This window comes from Panthera onca, chromosome A3 (genome assembly GCF_046562875.1).
Source record: "Panthera onca isolate mPanOnc1 chromosome A3, mPanOnc1 haplotype 2, whole genome shotgun sequence".
In the NCBI taxonomy this organism is placed as follows: domain Eukaryota; kingdom Metazoa; phylum Chordata; class Mammalia; order Carnivora; family Felidae; genus Panthera; species Panthera onca.
Window position 1 is genome coordinate 65,619,569 of NC_138341.1, and position 27,636 is coordinate 65,647,204.

At 42.8% G+C, this 27,636-nt stretch overlaps 1 long non-coding RNA gene across 1 annotated transcript; it reads right to left on the minus strand.

Moving 5' to 3' along the window:
• Positions 1-4,863: 4,863 nt before the first annotated feature.
• On the minus strand, positions 4,864-27,636 carry LOC132676848 (uncharacterized). The gene is made up of 3 exons (XR_013554646.2): positions 27,405-27,636; positions 10,141-10,245; positions 4,864-5,250 (listed from the first exon to the last, which is right to left on the minus strand). It is a non-coding gene; the product is annotated as an uncharacterized LOC132676848 (long non-coding RNA).

The window sequence follows — 27,636 nt, forward strand, 5'->3', positions numbered from 1 at the left end:
GCAGTCTTCGCACTGTCAGCTCAGAGCCCAACATGGGGTTTGAACCCATGAACCGTGACATCAGATGTGAGCCGAAATCAACAACCAGATACTCAACCGAGTCACCCAGGCGCCCCATGAGAGCTGGATTTCTGCATCCATCAGGAATGGGGCTGACAGCTACTCTGTCAGCCAGCTCACAGCTGTTTCAGCCTGTGGCTTCTTTTTCCTGGAGTGGTAACACTGGTCCACCTGGAGCCAGCTGTGGCACCTTAACTGTCAGGGATGGCTGATCCAGAGCAAGTCTATGTGATTGATAACCCTCTGAGGATTCTAGTCTTTGGTGACTATGGACTTTCTCTGTCTTGTCTCAGGGCAACACAGTGTATTACAGCAATAGTGTCCACTGAGACACTAACACATTACAAAGGTGAGGAAAGTGTCTGTTATTAAATGGGTTTGGAAAATTCTGCCTCCATAACATTTATTGGAGAGTCACAACTCTCATTAGAATATTCAGGGGCCTGTGAAATCTTGCAATAAAGAAGTCTGCTTAGTATGGCTACATCCAGTGTTGCCCAAACTTACGTATAAGGCCACAGCTCACACCTTAGTCCCCCAGAACTCCTACTGACCTCACATTGGACACTGGTGTTCTAATGAGCATGGCCTGGAAAACCTCAGTGGCCTCAGAGTGGATCCAGTAATCATCCAGTTATGTCTCCAGCTAGCTCTACAAGAGTCACTTCCCTTATCTGGGTCTCAACTTCTTCACCTGTAAAATGGGCGTTAGATTAAAATTGTTTTCAGGGTGCCTGGGTGGCTCAGTCGGTTAGGTGTCCAACCCTTGGTTTTGGTCCAGGTCACGATCTCACGGTTTGTGAGTTCAAGCCCCACACCGGGCACTGTGCTGACAGCACGGAGCTTGCTTGGGATTCTCTCTCTCCTTCTCTCTTGCCCCCCTGCTCACACACACTCTCTCTCAAAACAAATAAGCTTAAAACAAAATTTTAAGACTTTTCCAGTGAATCCTGAAGGAACCCTAAAGGGTCCATGGATCTACTTTAGGTACTTTCTCAAGGGATAAAATAGAAGAGAGGTCAGCTTGGAGCCCTTGAAACCCCCTCAGCCACAACTAGCACAGCTTTGTTGGCAGCTATTTTACGTATAATCAAGTTTTCTTGGAAGAGATCCTCTAAAGAATACCTTTTGGAAGAGAAAGCAATGGGGAAGTGATAGAAGGGGAGGAAGAGTGTGAGGGTGTCCATTGCCTTCTTGTTCACCGACAGTGCTGACTTTCCCAGTTTGGTTATCAGTTTAGCACCACTGTGCCACCCACCACATACGCACACACTCCCAGGTCCTCTGCTAACCAAAGGCTTGATGTGACATGATCTGACACCCTCATGCTACCGGCAAACCTCTATTCCCCAAGTGAAGCATACGAACTACCCAGCTGCTCATTAAAATGCAGATTCCTGGGCTTCACCTCAAACCTACTGAACCAGAATTCACAGAGAAGGGACTTAAGAATCTGCATTGTAATAAAATCCCCAGGAGATTCTTAGCTACTCTGAAGTTTCAGATCCACTGCTCAGATCTTGAGAGCTTGGAATTTTCCATCCCATGAGATATTTGATCCCCTCCCAGCTCTGGCACAATGCTAGTACTCGGTGACCACCCTTACCACAGCCGGGGTGCATGGGCCCAGGGAGAATCTCATAAGCATGCCCAGAGCATGCTAAGAGTGAGGCCTGGGGATAAAAGGCCAGTATCGTTTGTTAGGAAAAGGAAGTCTGAAATGAACACAGAGAACTAAAACACTGTGGTGAAGGAGGTTGGAGCTGGAGAAGCAAAAAGCAAGCTAGGGAAGGTCTGTGTGGCCAAAACAAGAGAAAGTCTGGCTGAATTCCAGAGATACAGGGCAACACGTGGCTGGCTTTTGTTTTGTTCTTTTTAACTTGTTCTGGCTGGGTATTCGTGTATTACCAGCTGGGGTTGGCAGGGGCAGAACAGGTCCCTTAGAGAGATGACAGGGAAGTGGCAGATGGAAGTAGGCTCAGGATGAATTGTTTTCCTCCTTCCCTCCCCCTCCCCCAAAGTGCACGTTACCCCAGAGGTCACTGGGAAAGGATGAGCAGGGTTTTGGGACAGATCCTCCCTCGTCCCCAAGTGCACTCTGTCTTTCTGAAGCTAAACAGCAGTCAGATGGAACCCACTCAACAAATAACAGCTAGAGAGCCTTCTGGGGTTCATGATCATGTGACAAGGTTAAAAAGCAGAGCAGGATGAAATCACCAGGGAAAGTCCCTAAATCCCAGCACCCAGTTTCTCTCTAGCAGGTTCTGGATTTTCTACCTTAGTGACATCAGTGATCTCAGATTTCCATCAATCCTTCCTCCTCTGTCACATAAAGTATATGGCTAAGAGAATGGGCTTGGGTGTCAGACAGACATGGGGTTGAATCCTGGCCCTGTGGCTCACACTCTGGGAAGGTTAGGTAACTCCTAAAGCTAAGGGTGGGTAAGTGGTCTCATTTGCATGGGGTATGATAATGGCAGTGCATGCAACATTAAGATCCTTACAAAGATTCTGTGAAGCAGTGACTGGAGAGTCCTGAGCACCAAGCTTCTTACGCATCTAGATTTTTATTATAATTTTTATTATATGCTGCAGGCCTCTACACAGGCTCTTTCAAATTCATGTAGCAGAGAGGGTTCCAAGCCTCCCGTGATGGTCAGAAGTTATTGAACTGAGCTGAAGGACAGGGAAAAGACAAGAGCCTGCAGAGAGGGGAAATGCAGGAACTCACATCTGCATAAATCAAAGACAGCAGGGATTTGAAAGAGACATGGGTGCCTTTCACACTAGTTCCTATACAATTCAGAGAGAGACAGGTTTTCTCGTTTGTTCTACTGAACCTGTAACACAAAGTGAAAAAGCAATAGCACAAACCAACCGATTTTCCTCATAAAGAAGAAACAAATACATATAGGATTCCAGGGTGCTTTCTGTGGAAGAAACACAGATAGGAATGAAAAGTTTGTGAAAATGCACCCAGAAGGGATGTGCCTTCTCTGACCCCATCATGCTACTCCTGCCCGTTCATTACTGCTTCTCTGCTAGTGCTGGTGGAGCCTCTGCCTTCCAGGCTGAGGTTCTGACAGGTTAACACACCTCAGAATCACCTGGGGGGCTTGGGTCAACAAAGACTTCAGGGCCCACCCCCGAGTTTTTGATTGGGGGCCGAGAAGTGGCACCCAAGAGTTTGTATTTTTCACAGTTCCCAGTGGGGTTTCTGGCCAAGGTCCTCATTCTGAACAGCACGGGTCAAATTCCATCCCTCCTAAGCTACTGAACCCTTTTATGCCCCAGGTGGCTCATCTATAAATTGGGGATAAGCACATTTACTTCACAGGGTTCTTGTGAGGATTAGTTACCCCTCATAAAGTGCTTAGGATGCTTTCTGGAATTTATTAAGCCCTCAATAAATGTGAGCCATATAAGCCATAATCCCAGAGAAGGGGCTACAATCAGGATGCACTTTGCTATAAAATCCTTCATACTTGCTTTACAGAACTCAAGTCGTCCCTCAGAATGGGTTCTTTTCTCCTTGTGTTCATCACTACATTCATTCAAGCTTTATTAAAATTAACAGTACCTAAAATGTACTGAGCACCCAGCATGTACTAGGAACTAAGCAATTCACATGGGTTCTTTCTGTCACCTTCATAACAATCCTGTGAGATGGGCCGAACATCCTGCATTTGCAGATGAAGAGAACGAGAATGCCAGAGTACTTAAATATCTGAAATATCTTGCTCTGGGTCCCATAACTTCTAAGCAGCAAAATTGGGATTTGAGCCTCCTAATCCCATTTGACTACAGAGCCTATACCCTTCTCCACTCCAGACATAGCAAATAGGTTTTTGCTCAGTCATCCCATCTGCTAATAGTCACCTGGGGTACAGCATTTTGAGGCATAAATATTGTGATTCAAGGGGATGTTTTGCTGGAATTGATTAGAAATGTCTGGCTGCCATGCAGCTAGAGAAGCGGGTGTCAAAACATAGACCGGATATTTGCTGCCCTGCATTTTGCTATGGCAACATAGATGGTGGTAAAGTTTTCCTAATTTTATTGGAGATTATATTTAAATACACGCAAATCAGGTGAATGCCCCCAGGAGTTACTAATGATTTCAGATCTGTAGTCGAGCTCCTCTGCCCACTGTAATTTAATTTACATGGTATTTCAGTGCACAATGAAGCAAATAGCCATGCAACTAAGCCACATCTGTAGATGGTCCAAAACCATTTTGTTGTTGTTGTTGGAGTTCCAGAAGGGATACAGTGCTTTAAAACTGTCAGGAGATTATGTGACATGATTGATAGATACTCTAGCAAGTTTCTGGAAAGTATGCAAGGATTTAAAGAGGAAAGAGACACTCCATCTTCAGGTGACACTGAAAAAGCACAGCTTCAACCTTCTGAAGTTGATTCCTGATTGTGTGAAGGTATTTTCCAATTCCCTTAAACCCATGGTTCTCAAATGTCAAGGCACAGGAAAAATTGGCATTAGGAAATCTGTTTAAAAAGCAGATCTCCAGTTGCCCTGGGAGATTCGAATCCAGACCGTCAGGGATAGAGCCAGGCAAACTGCTCATTAAACAGATACCACAGAGTCTTAGGACCACACCTGGGAAGCCCTGCCTTAAGCAATGCTCTAGAATAGCAGCTCCCCTTGTTTTTCAGTGTGAGGAAACCTTTTATTCAAAAAATTTCTCAGACGTCACTTGATAGCAGCTGAGAAAATGCAGGATGGCCAAAAATTACAATTCATTTTGTATGATTATAGATAAATAGGTGTTTTATTTACCATAATGATATGTATATAGATATTTGAGAAAGAATAAGAACTCTGTATAAAAGATAGTGTTTAATCCATCTGTATGCAATGCTCAGTGCACATAGGGATTTCAAAGCTTTTGCAGATACTCTGCTAACCTTCCAGCCACCCCTCCCCCAATCCTGCCCACCCTGCCTGCAGATGTTCACAGGCCAAAGTGGAAAACCAATGACTGAAGTTTTGATTCCTGCCCACTCTTTAGTACAATTTCCCATTGGCATGTGGAAGAGACATCACCTACTGAGTGGGAGAGAAGAAAAGTCATATTCATTGAGCACTACCATGACAGGAGTGGATCCATATTGGCCGATTTATATACATATTTTCATTTAAAAGCAGGAGTCCAATTCTTTCTTCCATCATCTGCATCAACAGAGTAGAAACCCAAATATGATTAATAAATTCTCATTTTACTGTAAAATCAGATATCACCACCTCTTATATCTCCATTCCAGTTTTTATGCTTTTTGTGGCTAAAATTCACATTTGAAAATAATAGAGAACAAACTGAGGGTTGATGGGGAAGTGGGGGAGAGGGGAAAATGGGTGATGGGCATTGAGGAGGGCACTTTTGTGTTGAGTACTGGGTGTTGTATATAAGCGATGAATCATAGGAATCTACCCAGGAAACAAAGAGCACACTGTATACATTGTATGTTAGCTAACTTGACAATAAATTGTATTAAAAAGAAAAAAGAAAGAAAGAAAATCAGAGGAAAGAAAGAAAGAAAGAAAGAAAGAAAGAAAGAAAGAGAGAAAGAAAGAAAGAAAGAAAGAAAGAAAGAAAGAAAGAAATGAAATAATAGTGAACCAAAAAAAAGTGTCTGGCATCTGTCAGGAAACACTATGCTGACAATAATGAAGATCTCACAGGAGCGCCTGGGTGGCTCAGTCAGTTAAATGTCCAATTTTGGCTTAGGTCATGATTTCACAGGTCATGAGTTTGAGCCCTGCATCAGGCTCTGTGCTAACAGCTCGGAGCCTAAAGCCTGCTTCGGATTGTGTCTCCTGCTCTCTTTCTCTCTCTGCCCCTCTCCAGCTTGCACTCTCTTTCTCAAACAAAACAAAACAAAACAAAACAAAAGACCTCACAAAAATCAGGTTGGGTTGAGTACAGGAGATTCTATCACTAAAGAGGTACTTATTCGGATATTTTTGAATGGTCCTTATTCTGTTTGCCAAAATCAAAACTCTTCTCAACTTTAGACACTGAGAAACGGGAAGGCAGGATTGTCTTTCTTTAATAGAGTAACTGGGTTCTAACAGATGTGGCTTAAATAAGATTATGATCCAAATTACATTTTGCTTCAACTCACATTCAAATTGGCTGAGAAATCTCTGCGTAGATGGTGGGCGATGCTGGTCTAGAATTCAAAATTTACAGAGAAAATCTATAAAGCGCATGTGGACAATGACAAAATGGAGGTATGTAAAAGACAAAGGGAAACACAGCACAATTGTCAGTAGCCAGGAAGTGCTGGCCAGAGCCCCAGTCCTGCCTGGCCCTGAAGGACCGGCTTGACATGACCATGTATTCGTTTGATATTGTCCTAAGTCGTAACAATGAGGACCTAGATTGTGGTGAAGACCCAATCTTAAGAACTCAAGGACAAAAACACTCAGAAAGCTGGCTTAAATCAACTGTACTCTGATCATTTCTAGCTGGGCTATGCTCGCATTAAAAACCATCAGGCTCGTAGATGATTGAGCTGTAGTTCATTAAGAAATGCTTGGAGGCTGATGAGAAAGGAGAAAATGAGAACTGTTTCATTGGGAGAATTTTTTTTTTAATTGCTATTTGTCTTCTTGACACCAAGGAGAAGCACAAGGAGATTCAGCAGCTGCATTTAGTTTGCAATGACCTTTCCCCTCTGTTGAACTCTGACCCTGCTGTTTCAATCACCCAGACACGAAACGGGCAAGGAGATGGTTTAAGAGCATTTTCCTTTGTAGTGTGGTGGGAGGGAAAGAAGTTGAGAAGAAAATCTCTCCAGCGAGACAAATTGCCTCTGGGCTTTGGCTGACAAAGGGTTAACAGAACATCAGGTCTAGTTTCCTGCTCAGCAGTTTAATTGCTGCAGCCAGGGAAACATTTGAGGGAGAGAGGGCTGTTACTGGGGACCTCATTTTTCAACGCCCTGTCAGAAAGCTAGTCCACTGAATGGGCTGGCTACAGAAACCAGGAACTGGGTCCCTTTTCCAAATTCAGATGACTCAGATTCTATTGACTTGTCCCTCAGGAGAAATTCTCTAGTTGCTGACCACCCTTGGTGTCTTCCATTTGTTATTAGATTATTTCCCTGGAGAGGCAACCCACATAGAGGAAGTGTGTGTGTGATTTCAGAGCAGAGTTTCCAAAGATGAGCATACGTCAGTCACTAGGAAGGCTTATTAAAACAGATAGTAGGCCTGCTGTTAGAGTTGTTTCAGTAGATCTGGGTGAGGCCCAGAAATTGTTTGCATTTCTAACAATTTCCAGGTTGTGCTGCTGCTGGTGGTCTTAGGACCACTTTGTGAGAACAAATGTTCTAAAATATACTTTCCACTGTCTTCTTTCTGCCTGAATAATTACACACACACACACACACACACACACACACACACCAGCATAATAAACATTACAGGTGTTTAAAATGCCAATTTTTGTTATCATTATTAACAACTACATGGAGTACCCACCGTGTACCAGTGTTACTAATTTTCTAAGGCAGGTATTGTTGCCCATTTTATCAAAGTAAGTCCTGATCCAACCCAAGTCTGACTCCTAAGTTCATGCTCTTTTTTTTTTTTTAATGCTTATTTTTTTGAGAGAGAGAGCATGTGCACCAGCAGAGGGGTTGGGGGGACTTGTTGAAACACACACGGCTACCTCCAAGTTTGTGCTCTAGTAGGACTGGTGTGAAACCCAAGAATTTGCACTTCTAACCATTTCTCAAGTGATGCTGAAGCTGCTGGTCCTGGGACCACACTTTAAGAACCAGTGTTTTAGAACAAGCCTTCCTGGATTAACTCAGCTTCTCTGATTCATCTTATATTCACTGATTCAGCAGACATTGCTGTTGTGACTACTATATGTGAAGCTCCTTTTTTGTTCTGAGGATAAAGCTTTAATCTAAGGTGAAAACATTTCTGCCCTCACAGAGCTCACTATCTAGAAGGAACAACCAAGCAGAAATAATAAATATACAATGTGACAGGTGATCCAAAGAAAGACAAAAAAAAAATAGTGGGCAGATGGAGGGATGCTATTTTAGTGGTGTGTTTACCTCTCAGGAGAAGTATCCATCAGAGCAGAGACCTAAGAGGTGATGGAGGAAGCCAGTGTGGACATCTAGATGAAGAGTGTTCCAAAGAAGAATTAGCAAGTACAAAGGCCCTGAGACAGAAACATGCTCAGTGTGTTCAAGGAGAACTAAGGAGACTGGTGGACTGGTGGCAGAAGGGGTGTGTGCAACAGAAAGTGGTAAGAGGTGAAATTCAGATTTAATAGGTATCTGCATTTAAAAAAAAACTCCCCTGGAGACTCCAACACACATCCAGGTTGGAAATGACATCTCAGTTGCCCTTATTTCTAAAGCTCATCCAACTTTTCTCAGTTCTCATTAACAGTATTTTGGTGTGCGATCTGAGAGTAGATATATCCCTGGAACACAAAATAAGGACTGCATCCTCACAGGGTAAGGTTTATTGGGCATGCCAGGCACTGAGCTTTGTATGATTGTCATTCAAAGAAATCATTTCTCCCTCTTTTAAAAAAAATTTTTAATGTTTATTTTTCAGAGACAGGGACAGAGTATGAACAGGGGAGGGGCAGAGAGAGAGAGACATAGAATCTGAAGCAGGCTCCAGGCTCTGAGCTGTCAGCACAGAGCACAAGGCAGGGCTCGAACCCACAAATTGTGAGATCGTGACCTGAGCGAAAGGCGGATGCTTGACTGACTAAGCCACCCAGGCACCCCTCATTTCTCCCTCTTATACAACAGCCTGAACCAAGCTTACATCTTGAGTGTGGAAATGGAAGAAAAAGGCTGAATCCAAAGAGGAAGGAAGAGCTTTTGGTGACAGACAAGATACAGATACATAGGAGGGAAAGAATGGATATGCGTGGCTACCCATGGGGACTTGGAGAGGGAATGGAATTTACATCAGGACAACAAGGGGCCTGATTTTATATAAGCCTATGTGAATCAAATGGAAGTATGTGTGGGTGGGGGGAGGGAAGCTGGCCAGGGAAGAAAGAAGAGACACAGAATCAATCTATATACCTGAGACTGATACTACACTGCATGTTAACTAACTGGAATTTAAACAAAAACTTGAAAAAAGTTGTTGTTTTTTTTTAAAGCAGAGTATAAGAAAAGTACACTACCCCACCAGTCTATCACCCCAAGCTGCTATTTCCAACAGAGCTGCAGCAAACACAAAATGGACAAAGGTCAGTTCTCCTGTCCTTCAAGCATATGGGTATGTAACCAGCTGGCTTTGTAAGAGGGATCTCCCATTATGGAGAACACTTTATCCCATAAATAAGTCAGACTCAATTATTTTATATCAAAACAATATCTTAGCTTTTTAACGAGCACAACTGCCAATACCCACAGTCACGCATTATGAATCACTATTTGCTCCTTCCTACACTTTCTAATTTCCTGCTAAGGAGACAGGGCTGAATGGGGTCATTAATCTGAATTAGAAATACTGTGACCTGCTCTGCACTTTGCTCGCTAACACTGTGTGGCAGAGCTGGATCTGGAGGGGGGTTTACTTTCTATACAGTTCTGAGGAAGAGGTGGGGCCATGAGGGAGATACTGAGCGAGTTTTCACTTTTAAGCCTCCTTTAATGCTGGGTGCATCTCACAGTGGGCTTTGAAATCATTGCTGTCATTCCGATGCCTTTACTGAAGCTGTTGTCAAAAGGCAAGCTTTGCTCAGCCTCTGTCTGGAACTCTGGAAGACTCACCTAAGCAGCCTAAAATAATGTGCTCCCTTTGTTAGAGAAGGGGGACTTGTGTATTTTTCTGGCTGAATTGACATAGCTCAATGGATGTTTCACTGGTGATGCCATGGAGGGCAGACTCTGAAGAAAGCAGGACCATCTGAAAGGCAGTTGGTTCAATAAGTCTCTCTTGCAATTGCTTGCTTATTTCAGAGGGAATGCAATGAGTGGCCCTTGGAAAAGCTTAGCTGCAAAGCATGCTGACTTTGTGGGCTGAGAAAATACACAGAGAGAAAACTCAAGTTTATTACATTACCTTCTTTTTAGGACTCTGGTAAGAATTTTGATGGACTTTCTGGGGCTAATCGGAGCTGGGGACTCTCTTCAGAGGGTTAGAACCAGCCTTGTTCTCCCCAGGCCTCTGAAACAGAACCACAGATTAGAACAGACACCTAGCACAGCGTTTGGCCAAAGGATGCTGTTTTTGACCTACCCCACTCCATTCTGACCCCTAATTGGTTACACCCTTTACTGCTAACAATACTATGCACTAGAAGTAAAAAGTGAGTTCCAAAGGGTTGGAAAAATTCCCCGCAGGCAGGTCTGTGAGGGTCAGTCTGCAGGTGCAGCCCCAGTGTTCTGAGGCCATCCAGAACAGCTGCATTCCCTCAAGTCACTTCTGGGTGTCTCCCCCAGACCCAGAGTGCACAGCTGAAGGAACTATGGTCTGAGCTGAGTCATTCATCTGTCCTATCTGCTGGGCCCCACCGCACTATCCCAGAGACCTTGGAAGCCGGGAGGATGGGACCCTCAAATTTTCTTTATAGCTGGTACATGGAAACTTTGCCCTTTCTGACTCATCTCCTGCCTCCCTCACCCCCTTCCACAGTCCTAGGTGGTGGGAGGTTCTTAAAACAGCCCCGAATGCAGCTCTGCCCTGAACCTCCTGAACTGGCCAACCTCCTACCGCCCCCTGCACGTGCCCCACGGCCTCCTGAGAGACCCAGAGGTGACCACAGCCAACTGACTTCGGAGCCTTGGGCATTAGGGGTTTTGTTGCTGCTCTAAGCTATGGAAAACTTGAGTAATTTTCTGTGGTCACAACCCCAGGGGCCCTAGTCAGTGTAATTATAAGTCAATCACTTTCCTTCCAACTCTGGTTCCTCTTCCCTTTGGGCAGGTAAAATCATTACCATGGCTCCTTTCTCCTCTCAGCCAGACATTTATACAGGCCATTTACCTCATGGCTCATGAATCTTCTCAACTGAATGTTATTTGGTGGTGGTGGTGGTGGCAGGGGGGTTGTACTTATTTATTTAACTCAGAGCAGCAGAAGGCCCATCATTGATTTCCCCGCCCTCCACAGCATTGGGACGCCTTTTGTTTTCCTAAGTGTGAGTGAAGGGTAGATGATCCCCACAAAAAAACCTTCCCGAGGCACAGCCCCAGAGGGCCCCCCAACATGCAGCCCTCAGCCCATACCACAGTTTGACCTGGAGATGCCCCCTTCATACAACAAGGCCAGGGGAAACAACACTCTGTCCTCAAGGGAGGCACTGGGGCTGGACGGGGAGAGAGATGGGTTTTTGTGCATCTAGAATGCAAAGAACCCTTTCCAAATTTCCCTTACTACACTAATTAGAAATAAAGAAGAAAAAATACCTTCTTGAGTCTGGTAAAGCAATTCCAAATACAGTATGGTCATTTATGAGAGTTTTGTTGAGCCAGAATTGAAGGGACTGCTTAAGTTCTCCCCAAAACACCTCCTAATTATCTCTCCCTCCTAATCCATCAGCAACCTTACCAAGTAGCCTTGCAGAAACTGTTCATATTAAAACCTCTCCTGATGTAGAAGGTGTTCCCACCTCAGGCTAAACCCAGCCCACAGACCTCAGATCTGGGGAAGCTTTATTCCTGGAGGCACCCACATCTCAGAAACGGTACAGTTCCCTGCATGATGTGCATTTCCGAGGTTCTGGATTTACAGCTTCCCTCACGGGACAGCCCGGATTTTGTAGTCCAACAGCCAGATTCGCTGTCTGTTCCTGCCCCTGTGGCACATACTTCGGAGGCCTTGCTGCATTTTTAATTATGTAGTTGAGCTGTTGTCAGCATTTCCATAATCGTTTCTTATGGTCCTTCCTTCAGTGTTTTACAACATAGCAATTCCCTAAAGTGGATGTCAATACAGCAGCATCAGTTAATAAGAGAATGTGCTCACAGAGTCTAGGGGACCTGGGTTCAAATCCGCGGTCTGTAAATTATTAGCTGTGTGGCCTTGGACAAGTTATTCAACCTCCCTAAATTCTAGTGTCTTCATGAACAAAATGGGGGCGATAACAACACCTGCCTCATGGAATAGTTCTAAGGATGAAATAAGATAATGAACAAAAATGTTCTGGGTCTAGAGGCACCTGGGTGGCTTAGTTGGTTGAGCATCTGACTTTTGATTTTGGCTCAGGTCATGATCTCACAGTTTGTGAGACTGAGCCCCATGTCAGGCTCTGTGCTGACAGTGCAGACCCTGCTTGGGATTCTCTCTCTCTCCCTCTCTCCCTCTGTTCCTCCCCTGCTCACACTCTCACTCTCTCTCAAAATAAATAAATAAATAAACTTAGAAAGAAAGAAAGAAAGAAAGAAAGAAAGAAAGAAAGAAAGAAAGAAAGAATTGTCCTGGGTCTAGGGTGACACTGTCCAATAGGTATATAATGAGAGACACATGTAATTCTAAATTCTCTACTAGTTTCATTTTTTAAAAAAAGGAAAAGAAACAAGTGAACTTAATTTAACATATATATAAACATCATTACCAAACAACATCAGTATAAAATATATGAGTTATCTTTGTCATACAAAATCTTTGAAATATTCTATGTATATTATACATCTCAATGACAACAAGCCACATGCCAACTGCTTGCAGAGGGTGGCTGCCATATGAGGTCTAAAACATGGTAAATATTAGGTAAAGGCACATTCCTTTCACTAAGTGTCCTTCCATGCCTTGGGGTTTATAGACATTTGGAAACGAACTCGGAAGCCACCTTTAGCCCCATTGCTGAAAGGTAATTTTTGAGTTCTAAAGCCAGTCTTTTCCTGTAGGGAAACAGGTAAGGCCTTGGTGCTCAGCCACCTGTGCACAGGTAGAGAGTTTTATGGATTCCCAACTCTACCATTCTGACTTCCTTCGGAACCCTACAACTCAAAGTTGCAGAGGCCCTCAGTAGTCTAGTCTAATCTCTTACCATTTGCTTGAGCACCTCATATAATGCTCATGCTAATCCCTCAGCCTCTTCTTGAATGCCCCCAACAGTGAGCAGCTCACCAAGCCCCTGGGAGTGCCTGGTCCACTTTCAGATGACTTTGGCTTAGAAGCCAATCTTTCTTCTCTCTAGCTTCTGCCCATTGGTCCTAATACTAACCCCTGGGGAGAGAATAAGTCAAAGCTCTGTTCTGTATGTGAAGCTGGTTCTTAGGTCCCCCTCTAGGTCTCTTTTGTCAAAGATAAACAGGCCCAGTTATTTCCATGGTTGCTCATATGACAGGATGTGAAACTCCCTCTCCATACTATGTGTATGTATCTTTTGCAAAGTGCAGCTTCCAGAACTACACATAAGATAGTCAGTGTGGGCCTCAAAGACAAACATTCCTGTTTGTGGGCAGCCTCACCACCACTGCCATCTTTGCCACAGCCACACCACACCCTCAGCATCTTGTGGCAGGCAGCCCCTCAGCCTATAAGGCCTCCACATGCCCAGCTCCATGCCAGATGCCAGGGGCTCTCCACCTACCAATTGAGTGTCCTTCTGACGCTGGCCTCTCTTCCTTCTAGTCTGGATGCAAGGAGGCCCAGGAGCTCCAGTATCACGTCTCCTCCTACCATGCCAGGGTCTATGAGCCCTTGCCAGCTCCCTCACAGCCTCATACACAGAGGCAGAGAGCCCGGAGATGCCTTGGCATATTGTTTCTCTGGGGGATTAAGGCTGCTCCCCTTGTGCCCCTCTGGCAGTGGGGAAACCCTTGGCTAGCTTTCCTCTTGTGTGTTAGGGAAATTCCTGCCAGGATCCCAGCACTGGGGCTGCAGTTTCATCCTCTCCCTTCTAGATGTTTCTTTGCCACTGATTAACCTCACACCAAACTCCCATTAAGGCCCTGTTCAAAAGAGTGGGGTGGACAATGCATGGGGTTGGGTGGGAACAAATACACTTCTCCAGAGATAGGGAAGGAAAGGAGCAGCTGCAAAGGAAGATTAAGCTCGGCCTCACTCCCATCGATCAATAAATCAGTCAATCTTTATTGAGCTCCTCTGCCTGCACATGCTCATTAGCCAGCATGGACCCAAGAGTTGCAGCTCTGAGTCTGGGATTTGAGGGGGAGGAGAAGGCTTCTGTAAAACATTTTCACCTCATGAAGTTCAGTAGATTCCCTGTAGGGTCATTAGCTAATTCATGCTAAGGTGTTAATGACTTATCAGCTTTCTTTCTTTCTAAAGGGACTCTAGCCAGGGAGGGCCTGGGCAGGGACCTCCTAAAAGGGTAAAAGGTGGAGAAGTAAATGCTAAAGGCAAACGTGTCTATCTTGCCATTTTCCCCAGGGCTCAGGAGGCTGAATGTTCACTAGGCTCAGGAAAGAAGGTAGGAGCAGAGCTCTGGTGACAGTGCTGCTTTCATTCCCTGGTTCTTCCCTTCACCAAATGTGACCTACAGCCAGTTACTTGGCCTCCTGAGCCTCTGCCCAAGTAAAAGAGGGGCATCCACCAAATACAGACGGGAGGATAAAGAACTTGGTATAGTTCTTGGTTTAAAGCAAAACAAAACAAGAAAACGTGGTGATTACTTTTGTTCATCTTGAAATAAACCCAGACTGACAAGAGCTGTGGCCTTCCAAAAAGGGGATTGATGGTGAATCTTCCTTGGCCTTCAACTATAACAATTCCTGCCATCCAGACCTCATCTGGTGGCCTTCTATAACACTATCTTTTGCAAATTTGTCCAATCCTTTTTGATATTTATTCCCATTCATTTATATATCCTCCTTATATTACCTCTTAATTAATGAGTCTCACAAGTTTTTGTTCTAAAATCACCTCCCTGAAACATTAAAGGCAGGTTCCTCAACCCAGTGTTTTGGGATTTGATAACCAAGCTGCACTTTCCTTTTGACTCATCATTTTATAGATTCTGCCCATGTCTTAGCTCAGGCTTTTCCCTCTGCAGAGCCTGTACTGCATCTTTATACCTCAGTCTTGCCTGCTTCACAGTATTCATCCATCCATTCATTCAACAAACATTTATCAGTTCCTTCTAAGTACTGCTGATAAGAGCAGGACCACAATCATGGTCTCTTTCCTCATAGTCATTATATACCACCAGGAAAATGGAAAGAAATAGGTAAACAAGCAAATGAGTAAAATAATTCCAGTGTAATGGAATAGAAATAAGTATAATGAAGAAAATGAACAAGAGGTTGAGATGTGGACTACTACAGAGGTCATCAAGGAAGGAAGGAAGAAGTCCTCAGGTGGAAAAGAGGTCAGCATGAGACCCTGAGATACTGAGAATGGGGGGAATAGGGAATGGGTGGGGGGTGGAGGGACAGGGTTGAGCCAGACCATGAATAGCTCTGTAGCCCATCAAAAAGGGCCTGGACTTTATTGTTAAACTTGTTGAGAAGCTGATGATAGGTTTTAATCATGGTGGTAACATAGCCTGATGTTTGTTTTAAAAGGTTAACTTTGCCATCACATACAACATGAGTTAGGTTTGGGAAGAAAACAGATTGCAAATTTGGAGACTGTTGTTTTAACCTAAATGAGAGACAATGGTGGATGAGACCCATGGAAAGAAGTAGATAAATTCTAGGCACATTTACAAACTAGAGGTAAAAAAGAGCAGGGGGTAGATAACCAGGTGTCCTGTTTCAGGCACACATTCATTTTGTGATGTCTGTGAGGCATGGTGTGTCAAAAAGGTAGATGGACACATAAGACGGGAGCTCACAGAACTGACCAGACATGAATTTGGAAATTATACCATAAAGATGACCTCTCATCCGTAGGACTCCATCCACTTGCCTCCCTCCTGCCAAGCATTCCAGTTCCTCTCCTGGAGACACAATCTGGTTCTACTGCATTTGCTGAATAGCCACTAAGGCTGGACCCACAGATTTCCAGGAGGACCAAGGAGTCCCAGAAAAAAAACAAAACACAAAAGAAGCAGTAGCCACTGCTATTTTCTGTGGAACCACACATTCTCACTCAATTCTGAGTGTTGTTCATTGCTCTGTATTATTCTGGAAGGCGTTGCTTTTCTCCCCCAGGAGTTTGGCAAAATGGCCATCTCAGTAGCATTCAAGCAAATACTTGTTCTGGTTCTGAAAGTGGAGCTAAATGACCATTCTTATTTATAAAATCCTCTTTTTAAAAAAAAAAATTTTTAAAGAGAGAGAGGGTGTTGGGGAGGAGCAAAGAATGAGGGAGAGAGAATGCCAAGAAGGCTCTGTGCTGCCAGTGAGGAGTCCAACACGGAGCTTGATCTCATGCAGTATCAGATGCTTAACCAACTGAGCCACCCAGGCGCCCCTCAAATCCTCTTATTCTGATTGGTACCACATCTTTTGGGTGGATACATTTATTTTCCATTACTCATGGCTTTTTGAGACAAACATATTTTAGACTTTAAGTTAGCCCATGGTTACAGCCTCAAATGAAAGAAAATGTAAAGTTTGATAAACACAAGAAAGAGAAGGAAAGGGACTAGGGTATCTTTCATTCTGTGACTACATCTCAGAAGGCCCAGATTTCCACAGTGATTCTTCTGAATGAAAGGTTCCATGAATCATGAGCTACCAGAAAAGAGAAACATTATTTATGATATCTAATTTTTTTTCTAGCTTTTGCATTTCTTCCTTTTCAACAATGAAAGGAAAGTTGGATTTTCCCCTTCTAATGTGTATAGAATCAACTCCTAGGCAACGTTTCACAAAATTTAAATTTTGTGTGCTTTTTAAAATATTTCCAGAAGGTAGCAATTTATAAAGGAGATTCTGGTCAGTAAACACCTTAAGCAAAAATCACTATGCCATTAAACATTTTGCATGCTGTCGTAATGTTTTCCATATAAAATTACCAAAATTATCTGCTAACTCTGTTACCTGCTCTCAGCCTAAGGAGAATAAAACAAAGCCATCAGCATATGCCATGCCAGCAACTTTTTTTTCTGTTTTAAATGGCAGTAGGGAGCTTGAATTTGCATGCTAAAGTAAATGAAACGATTTTATTATATTTGCTGAAACAGCCCATTACTGTATATCATTTCAGAAGACCACAAAATTTAGCACATGTAATCGAAATGGATTGCCTCCTTCTAACTATGAGGAGAAATGTAAAAACACTGAATTGAGTTCTTATAAATGGAAGTGGTTAATTATCTTACCATAATCTTGCTATTACTTGAATACAGTTTAAATACCATATACGTCTTAAGTCTTTGCATCTTGCCTTTGAATATGTTGGGTATTTCCCTTAGAAAGACTTAATTGTGCATTTATTTCTTTGTACCTCATTGTCTCAGCTAATTAGATATTTTTTAGTTTCAGATGCCAAAAGAAGTATTGTCAGATGCGTGAAGTTGCTTATGTTATAGAGAAGATTGCCAACAATTTAAATTTTAATTTAGAAGTTTCTGTGTATTTATTTTCTAGTTAACATACAAAGAAAATGCGGTTTAAAGGAAGGCTTTTTCATCTTTCTCTGTGGGAGTACATGTGCTTAAGCAAGCCAGCAATCTAAAATTAGAAATGTTCTCTTGCAAAAAGCACACAAAGTCTACAAAGAGGCCTGGGAATTGAACAGAGTGGGAAATAAAAACTAACAACTCGTGATAAGGAGATACTTGGTGACCCAGTGTGAGCTTTCTATGAGGTGCTTGTGTTCACCCTGGTTAGGTACAAAGCCCTTTTGCTCTCCTGGTTTCTGAGAGTTTGGTTAGAAAATCAGAATGAAAAATGCAGATGTCTTGAGATAATTTGGGGCTTTTTTGTTTCAATTCAGTTGGGGAAGACTTTTCTCCATGATCAGAGAAGCAGCAGCATACTGTTCAAAACATCAAAAAAAACAACACAAAAAACAAAAAACTAACAAACAAAAAAACCCTTGAAGAAACGTGTCTCAATAAACTTTTCTCACAAATGCTTCTTGATACAGAATATCTTCTTAACAATGATAGAAAGTCAATATTGAGCCAAAGATAAAATGGTGAAACAAGAGTATTATTAAAAAAGAAAACTTTGACCAATGGAAACAAATTAGTACAAAATAAATACCACTGATAATCAAATTACTGGCATAGAATAAAGGTTTGAGATCATTAAAGTACATGTACATTTAAAAAGATAAATTATAGCAATAAAAAAAAAAGACAGTCGATATGAAAGGCAGGATAACTAGTATTCCTGAAAAAAGTCTGATATATGGACTAGTTATGTATTCAAAAATATCATACAAGAAAACTTATCTGAGTTGAAGAAAAAAATTTTTAATTATCTATCATTGGAAAGAACATGTATTCTGAGAAAATCTGATATAGGACTACACTAAGACAGATTCTAGCCAGGTTCCTAAAATTTCAGGAATAGAACAATTTTAGGCAACTGGACAGAAAAAGCAAATAGCCTACAAGAGATTAAAATCAGACTTCGTTAGATCAATCAGTGCTGTAAGACAATGGAACAATTGTTCTGATGTGAAAATTGCATGACCCAATAATGTTACACCCAAGGTGACAGTCAAATAGAAAAGCATTATGAACCATGGAGGGACAAGGAGCATGCTACCCATGAGCTCTCTGAAAAAAAAAAAAACAAAAAACAAAAAACTAGACAATGAACACCGGCCAATTCATTTTCAATTAAAATTATAAACTCAGAAATGGAGGGAGGGGTTCCGGAAGATGGCGGCGTAGGAGGACGCGGGGCTCACAGCGCGTCCGGCCGATCACTTAGATTCAACCTACACCTGCCTAAAGAACCCAGAAAACCGCCAGAGGATTAGCAGAAGGGAGTCTCAGGAGTCAAGGGCAGACTAGAGGCCCACGGAAGAGGGTAGGAAGGGCGGCGAGGCGGTGCGCGCTCCACGGACTGGCGGGAGGGAGCCGGGGCGGAGGGGCGGCTCGCCGGCCAAGCAGAGCCCCCGAGTCTGGCTGGCAAAAGCGGAGGGGCCGGACAGACTGTGTTCCGACAGCAAGCGCGACTTAGCGTCTGGGAGGTCATAAGTTAACAGCTCTGCTCGGAAAGCGGGAAGGCTGGAGGACAAAGGGAGGGAGAGCTGCTGAGCCCCCGGACGGCAGAGCTCAGCTTGGCGGGGAACAAAGGCGCCAGCGCCATCTCCCCCGCCCATCCCCCAGCCAAAATCCCAAAGGGAACCAGTTCCTGCCAGGGAACTTGCTCGCTCCGCGCAAACACCCAACTCTGTGCTTCTGCAGAGCCAAACCTCCGGCAGCGGATCTGACTCCCTCCCGCTGCCACAGGGCCCCTCCTGAAGTGGATCACCTAAGGAGAAGCGAGCTAAGCCTGCCCCTCCAGCCCCCGTGCACCTTGCCTACCCACCCCAGCTAATACGCCAGATCCCCAGCAACACAAGCCTGGCAGTGTGCAAGTAGCCCAGACGGGACACGCCACCCCACAGTGAATCCCGCCCCTAGGAAAGGGGAAGAGAAGGCACACACCAGTCTGACTGTGGCCCCAGCAGTGGGCTGGGGGCAGACATCGGGTCGGACTGCGGCCCCGCCCACTAACTCCAGTTATACACCACAGCACAGGGGAAGTGCCCTGCAGGTCCTCACCACGCCAGGGACTCTCCAAAATGACCAAACGGAAGAATTCCCCTCAGAAGAATCTCCAGGAAATAACAACAGCTAATGAACTGATCAAAAAAGGATTTAAATAATATAACAGAAAGTGAATTTAGAATAATAGTCATAAAATTAATCGCTGGGCTTGAAAACAGTATACAGGACAGCAGAGAATCTCTTGCCATAAAGATCGAGGGACTAAGGAACAGTCACGAGGAGTTGAAAAATGCTTTAAACGAAATGCAAAACAAAATGGAATCCACGATGGCTCGGCTTGAAGAGGCAGAGGAGAGAATAGGTGAACTAGAAGATAAAGTTATGGAAAAAGAGGAAGCTGAAAGAAAGAGAGATAAAAAAAATCCAGGAGTATGAGGGGAAAATTAGAGAACTAAGTGATACACTAAAAAAAAATAATATACGCATAATTGGTATCCCAGAGGAGGAAGAGAGAGGGAAAGGTGCTGAAGGGGTACTTGAACAAATTATAGCTGAGAACTTCCCTGAACTGGGGAAGGAAAAAGGCATTGAAATCCAAGAGGCACAGAGAACTCCCTTCAGACGTAACTTGAATCGATCTTCTGCACGACATATCATAGTGAAACTGGCAAAATACAAGGATAAAGAGAAAATTCTGAAAGCAGCAAGGGATAAACGTGCCCTCACATATAAAGGGAGACCTATAAGACTCGTGACTGATCTCTCCTTTGAAACTTGGCAGGCCAGAAAGGCTTGGCACGATATCTACAGTGTGCTAAACAGAAAAAATATGCAGCCGAGAATCCTTTATCCAGCAAGTCTGTCATTTAGAATAGAAGGAGAGATAAAGGTCTTCCCAAACAAACAAAAACTGAAGGAATTTGTCACCACGAAACCAGCCCTACAAGAGATCCTAAGGGGGATCCTGTGAGACAAAGTACCAGAGACATCACTACAAGCATAAAACATACAGACATCACAATGACTCTAAACCCATATCTTTCTATAATAACACTGAATGTAAATGGATTAAATGCACCAACTAAAAGACATAGGGTATCAGAATGGATAAAAAAACAAGACCCATCTATTTGCTGTCTACAAGAGACTCATTTTAGATCTGAGGACACCTTTAGATTGAGAGTGAGGGGATGGAGAACTATTTATCATGCTCCTGGAAGCCAAAAGAAAGCTGGAGTAGCCATACTTATATCAGACAAACTAGACTTTAAATTAAAGGCTGTAACAAGAGATGAAGAAGGGCATTATATAATAATCACAGGGTCTATCCACCAGGAAGAGCTAACTATTATAAATGTCTATGCGCCAAATACCCGAGCCCCCAGATATATAAAACAATTACTCATAAACATAAGCAACCTCATTGATAAGAATGTGGTCATTGCAGGGGACTTTAACACCCCACTTACAGAAATGGATAGATCATCTAGACACACAGTCAATAAAGAAACAAGGGCCCTGAATGATACATTGGATCAGATGGACTTGACAGATATATTTAGAACTCTGCATCCCAAAGCAACAGAATATACTTTCTTCTCGAGTGCACATGGAACATTCTCCAAGATAGATCATATACTGGGTCACAAAACAGCCCTTCATAAGTTTACAAGAATTGAAATTATACCATGCATACTTTCAGACCACAATGCTATGAAGCTTGAAATCAACCACAGGAAAAAGTCTGGAAAACCTCCAAAAGCATGGAGGTTAAAGAACACCCTACTAACGAATGAGTGGGTCAACCAGGCAATTAGAGAAGAAATTAAAATATATATGGAAACAAACGAAAATGAAAATACAACAATCCAAACGCTTTGGGATGCAGCGAAGGCAGTCCTGAGAGGAAAATACATTGCAATCCAGGCCTATCTCAAGAAACAAGAAAAATCCCAAATACAAAACCTAACAGCACACCTAAAGGAAATAGAAGCAGAACAGCAAAGGCAGCCTAAACCCAGCAGAAGAAGAGAAATAATAAAGATCAGAGCAGAAATAAACAATATAGAATCTAAAAAAACTGTAGAGCAGATCAACGAAACCAAGAGTTGGTTTTTTGAAAAAATAAACAAAATTGACAAACCTCTAGCCAGGCTTCTCAAAAAGAAAAGGGAGATGACCCAAATAGATAAAATCATGAATGAAAATGGAATGATTACAACCAATCCCTCAGAGATACAAACAATTATCAGGGAATACTATGAAAAATTATATGCCAGCAAATTGGACAACCTGGAAGAAATGGACAAATTTCTAAACACCCACACTCTTCCAAAACTCAATCAGGAGGAAATAGAAAGCTTGAACAGACCCATAACCAGCGAAGAAATTGAATCGGTTATCAAAAATCTCCCAACAAATAAGAGTCCAGGACCAGATGGCTTCCCAGGGGAGTTCTACCAGACATTTAAAGCAGAGATAATACCTATCCTTCTCAAGCTATTCCAAGAAATAGAAAGGGAAGGAAAACTTCCAGACTCATTCTATGAAGCCAGTATTACTTTGATTCCTAAACCAGACAGAGACCCAGTAAAAAAAAAGAGAACTACAGGCCAATATCCCTGATGAATATGGATGCAAAAATTCTTAATAAGATACTAGCAAATCGAATTCAACAGCATATCAAAAGAATTATTCACCATGATCAAGTGGGATTCATTCCTGGGATGCAGGGCTGGTTCAACATTCGCAAATCGATCAACGTGATACATCACATTAACAACAAAAAAGAGAAGAACCATATGATCCTGTCAATCGATGCAGAAAAGGCCTTTGACAAAATCCAGCACCCTTTCTTAATAAAAACCCTTGAGAAAGTCGGGATAGAAGGAACATACTTAAAGATCATAAAGGCCATTTATGAAAAGCCCACAGCTAACATCATCCTCAACGGGGAAAAACTGAGAGCTTTTTCCCTGAGATCAGGAACACGACAGGGATGCCCACTGTCACCGCTGTTGTTTAACATAGTGCTGGAAGTTCTAGCATCAGCAATCAGACAACAAAAGGAAATCAAAGGCATCCAAATTGGCAAAGATGAAGTCAAGCTTTCGCTTTTTGCAGATGACATGATATTATACATGGAAAATCCGATAGACTCCACCAAAAGTCTGCTAGAACTGATACATGAATTCAGCAAAGTTGCAGGATACAAAATCAATGTGCAGAAATCAGTTGCATTCTTATACACTAACAATGAAGCAACAGAAAGACAAATGAAGAAACTGATCCCATTCACAATTGCACCAAGAAGCATAAAATACCTAGGAATAAATCTAACCAAAGATGTAAAAGATCTGTATGCTGAAAACTATAGAAAGCTTATGCAGGTAATTGAAGAAGATATAAAGAAATGGAAAGACATTCCCTGCTCATGGATTGGAAGAATAAATATTGTCAAAATGTCGATACTACCCAAAGCTATCTACACATTCCATGCAATCCCAATCAAAATTGCACCAGCATTCTTCTCGAAACTAGAACAAGCAATCCTAAAATTCATATGGAACCACAAAAGGCCCCGAATAGCCAAAGTAATTTTGAAGAAGAAGACCAAAGCAGGAGGCATCACAATCCCAGACTTTAGCCTCTACTACAAAGCTGTCATCATCAAGACAGCATGGTATTGGCATAAAAACAGACACATAGACCAATGGAATAGAATAGAAACCCCAGAACTAGACCCACAAACGTATGGCCAACTCATCTTTGACAAAGCAGGAAAGAACATCCAATGGAAAAAAGACAGTCTCTTTAACAAATGGTGCTGGGAGAACTGGACAGCAACATGCAGAAGGTTGAAACTAGACCACTTTCTCACACCATTCACAAAAGTAAACTCAAAATGGATAAAGGACCTGAATGTGAGACAGGAAACCATCAAAACCTTAGAGGAGAAAGCAGGAAAAGACCTCTCTGACCTCAGCCGTAGCAATCTCTTACTCGGCACATCCCCAAAGGCAAGGGAATTAAAAGCAAAAGTGAATTACTGGGACCTTATGAAGATAAAAAGCTCTGCACAGCAAAGGAAACAACCAACAAAACTAAAAGGCAACCAACGGAATGGGAAAAGATATTTGCAAATGACACATCGGACAAAGGGCTAGTATCCAAAATCTATAAAGAGCTCATCAAACTCCACACCCGAAAAACAAATAACCCAGTGAAGAAATGGGCAGAAAACATGAATAGACACTTCTCTAAAGAAGACATCCGGATGGCCAACAGGCACATGAAAAGATGTTCAACGTCGCTCCTTATCAGGGAAATACAAATCAAAACCACACTCAGATACCACCTCACGCCAGTCAGAGTGGCCAAAATGAAGAAATCAGGAGACTATAGATGCTGGAGAGGATGTGGAGAAACGGGAACCCTCTTGCACTGTTGGTGGGAATGCAAATTGGTGCAGCCGCTCTGGAAAGCAGTGTGGAGGTTCCTCAGAAAATTAAAAATAGACCTACCCTATGACCCAGCAATAGCACTGCTAGGAATTTATCCAAGGGATACAGGAGTACTGATGCATAGGGGCACCTGTACCCCAATGTTTATAGCGACACTCTCAACAATAGCCAAATTATGGAAAGAGCCTAAATGTCCATCAACTGATGAATGGATAAAGAAATTGTGGTTTATATACACAATGGAATACTACGTGGCAATGAGAAAAAATGAAATATGGCCTTTTGTAGCAACATGGATGGAACTGGAGAGTGTGATGCTAAGTGAAATAAGCCATACAGAGAAAGACAGATACCATATGGTTTCACTCTTATGTGGATCCTGAGAAACATAACAGAAACCCATGGGGGAGGGGAAGGAAAAAAAAAAAAAAAAAAAAAAAGAGGTTAGAGTGGGAGAGAGCCAAAGCATAAGAGACTGTTAAAAACTGAGAACAAACTGAGGGTTGATGGGGGGTGGGAGGGAGGGCAGGGTGGGTGATGGGTATTGAGGAGGGCACCTTTTGGGATGAGCACTGGGTGTTGTATGGAAACCAATTTGACAGTAAATTTCATATATTAAAAAAAAAAAAAAAAAAAAAAGAAATGGAGAAGGTATGATTTTTTAAAAAGACTAATGGTGGACATTCCATTAAATATTAACTCTTAACATAATGTAAATTGAAGTTACAGGATAAAATGCAATGTTATAAACCCAAATTTACAAATAATAATAAAACACAAAAAAATGGAGGCAAAGGAGACAGAGGTATGAAGATGTGTGGTGGTACTAGCACATAGCAGGGAGTAAATTTACAAGGTTGAAAATGAAAATCTAGAACTTTTAAAATCTTGATTCCAACATTAATATTTTTCTTGTTTTCTTAACTTTAAAAAGTTCTTTTAGGGTACCTGGGTGGCTCAGTGGGTTAAGCGTCCAACTCCAGCTCAGATCATGATCTCATTGTTCATGGGTTTGAGCCCTGCGTCAGGCTCTGTGCTGACAGCTTGGAGCCTGCAGCCTGCTTGGATTCTGTGTCTCCCGCTCCCTCTGCCCCTCCCCCGCCCATGTTCTGTCTCTCTCTCTCTCAAAAAACAAACATTGACATATTTTTTAATTAAAAAATTCCTTTCATGGAACAATATTCCTCAAGATGAAGAAATATGTATTTGAAGTTCAATAGTCCCTTTAGTCTTACTTCTATAATTTCAAGTAACATTAAACTTAATACATTTTACTTCCAAAAAGCATTTATAATTTTATGAACATAATGATAAAGTACCTTCATTTTTTTTAACTTTTTTTATGCTTATTTATTTATCTTGAGAGAGACAGAGAGCATGTGCATGAGTAGAGGAGGAGCACAGAGAGGCAGAGAAAGAATTTCAGGCAGCTCCACACTGTCAGTGCAGAGCCCAATGCAGGGCTTGATCCCACCAACCGTGAGATCGTGACGTGAGCCTAGACCAAGGGTTGGATGCTTAATCGAATGAACCACCCAGGTGCCCCAGTACTTTCATTTTAAAAAAGACTAGAAGCAGACATGCCAAGGTGTTAATAATGGCTCATTTTAAGTCATGGAATTAACCATTATTATAGCTTTATCTTTGTTCTTCTGCAATTTTTTTAAATTTCAAAAAAAAAAAAATTTAGAGCAAAGGTTGGAGCTGGACCAGGGAGGGATATCTAATAAGAATTTTTCTCAGATCTTCCCAGCTCTAGGTTGGTCTTTAAGAATTTTTGTCTTGGGGAGCCTTGGTGGCTCGGTCAGTTGAGTGTCTGATTTCAGCTCAGGTCATGATCTCACGGGTTCATGAGTTTAAGCCCTGCAGCAACTTTGTGCTATCAGTGCAGAGCCTGCCTCAGATCCTCTGTCCCCCAGCCCCTTCTTCTGCCCCTCCCCCACTCGTTATCTGTCTGTCTCTCAAAAGTAAATAACTTTTAAAAAGAATTTAAAAAGAATTTTTGTCTTGAGCAGCTGGGGAACTTGCATAGCTGTTTGTATACTCTATCATGCACACATTAGAATGTATATATTTGCTGGGGCACCTGGGTGGCTCAGTCGGTTAAGTGTCCAACTTCGGCTGGGGTCATGATCTCATGCTTCGTGGGTTCGAGCCCCATGTCAGGCTCTGTGCTGACAACTCGGAGCCTGGAGCCTGCTTCAGATTCTGTGTCTCCCTCTCTCTCTCTGCCCCTCCCCTGCTTGCACTCTGTCTCTCTGTCTCCCAAAAATAAATAAATAATTTAAAAAAGAATTAAAAAAAAGAATATATATATTTGCATAAATGCTTTCACTACTGGAAAAATTAATTAAGTAGCCCCTTCAACTTTTCATTTTATGTCTACTCCTCTAACTCTCCCCCTCCTCAGGCCTGGCTTTTCTGCCCTTCCCTTGTCCCCTGGGTTGGGGGAAACACAGTATGGTGTAATGCAAAGGTCTGCTTCTGGCTCCTTCAGTTAGCCTCAGCTTAGTAACTTCCTTTTCCAGGCCTTGCTACCTCACTTGTGACACATTATCTCCTGCTTGATGGCAGGACTTGGGTGAACTAACTACTCAAAGGAGACACCAAGGCTGGGAATGGGAGACATGGAAGAAAACCAAAATGTTCACAGTTGTGTCCCCATACCAACCAGCTGCAACAGGAGCTCCAGGAGGATGGTGGGTAGAGGAGGGCAGCTGGGTCGTGGCTGGACCAAGATGCTCGCTCAGCCTTGGCAGGTGAAGGCCAACAGCACAAATATGCTGATGAGTGTTTTCAGTCCTTAAACTTTCCTATTCTTTTTTACAGACTTAGGATGGGGAAGGTTAGGAGGAAATAGCAAAGGGAACAAGAGAACATATCCTATAAGTTCATTAGTATCCAAAGAAAAGAGAATCAGTGAGCGACAAAGGTGCAAAGCAGTTGTATGACCTCTTTCAGTAAAATGTTGGGGCAGCTCAGGACTTCACACCCGTGCCTTCCTTGACCATGATGACAATCCTGGGCGTTAAAGGGAAGTGACATCACTGTGCTCCCCACTTTAGGGACGACAGGGGCTCAGCCCAGTCAGGGATGTCCCCAAGGTCACTAAGTTAGTGAGTGGGAGAGTAGGGATCCCAAGCCAGATCTGCTCACTCTATAGATGATGTTTTTTTCTGGTACTACAGTCATTCAAATATAAAGCCATCACAGACCTAAGTTCATTTAGCAAACAAAGCCCAGAACCTAAAGAAACACAGAAAGGGTAAAAGAGAAAAAAGCTCTCCAAATTTTCTGGTGCCATGTAATGAGACTTGTTACTCCTGACTTACCTTCTTCCCTGTGGACAGCATTCCACACAGAAGCCTCAGAGCTCTCCACATGCGGTGCACAAGGCTCAGCTAAAACCCTAGACAGAGGGAGTGAAATAGCACGTGGGGAGGCTGTGTGTGTCGCATGTACACTTGCTTGTATTTTATTTCCCCATATCTTTTCTTGTCCATAAATGTATGACTTTATTGATCCACCGGCAGCCTCACTGAGTTAACTGGCAGGTGCCATGCA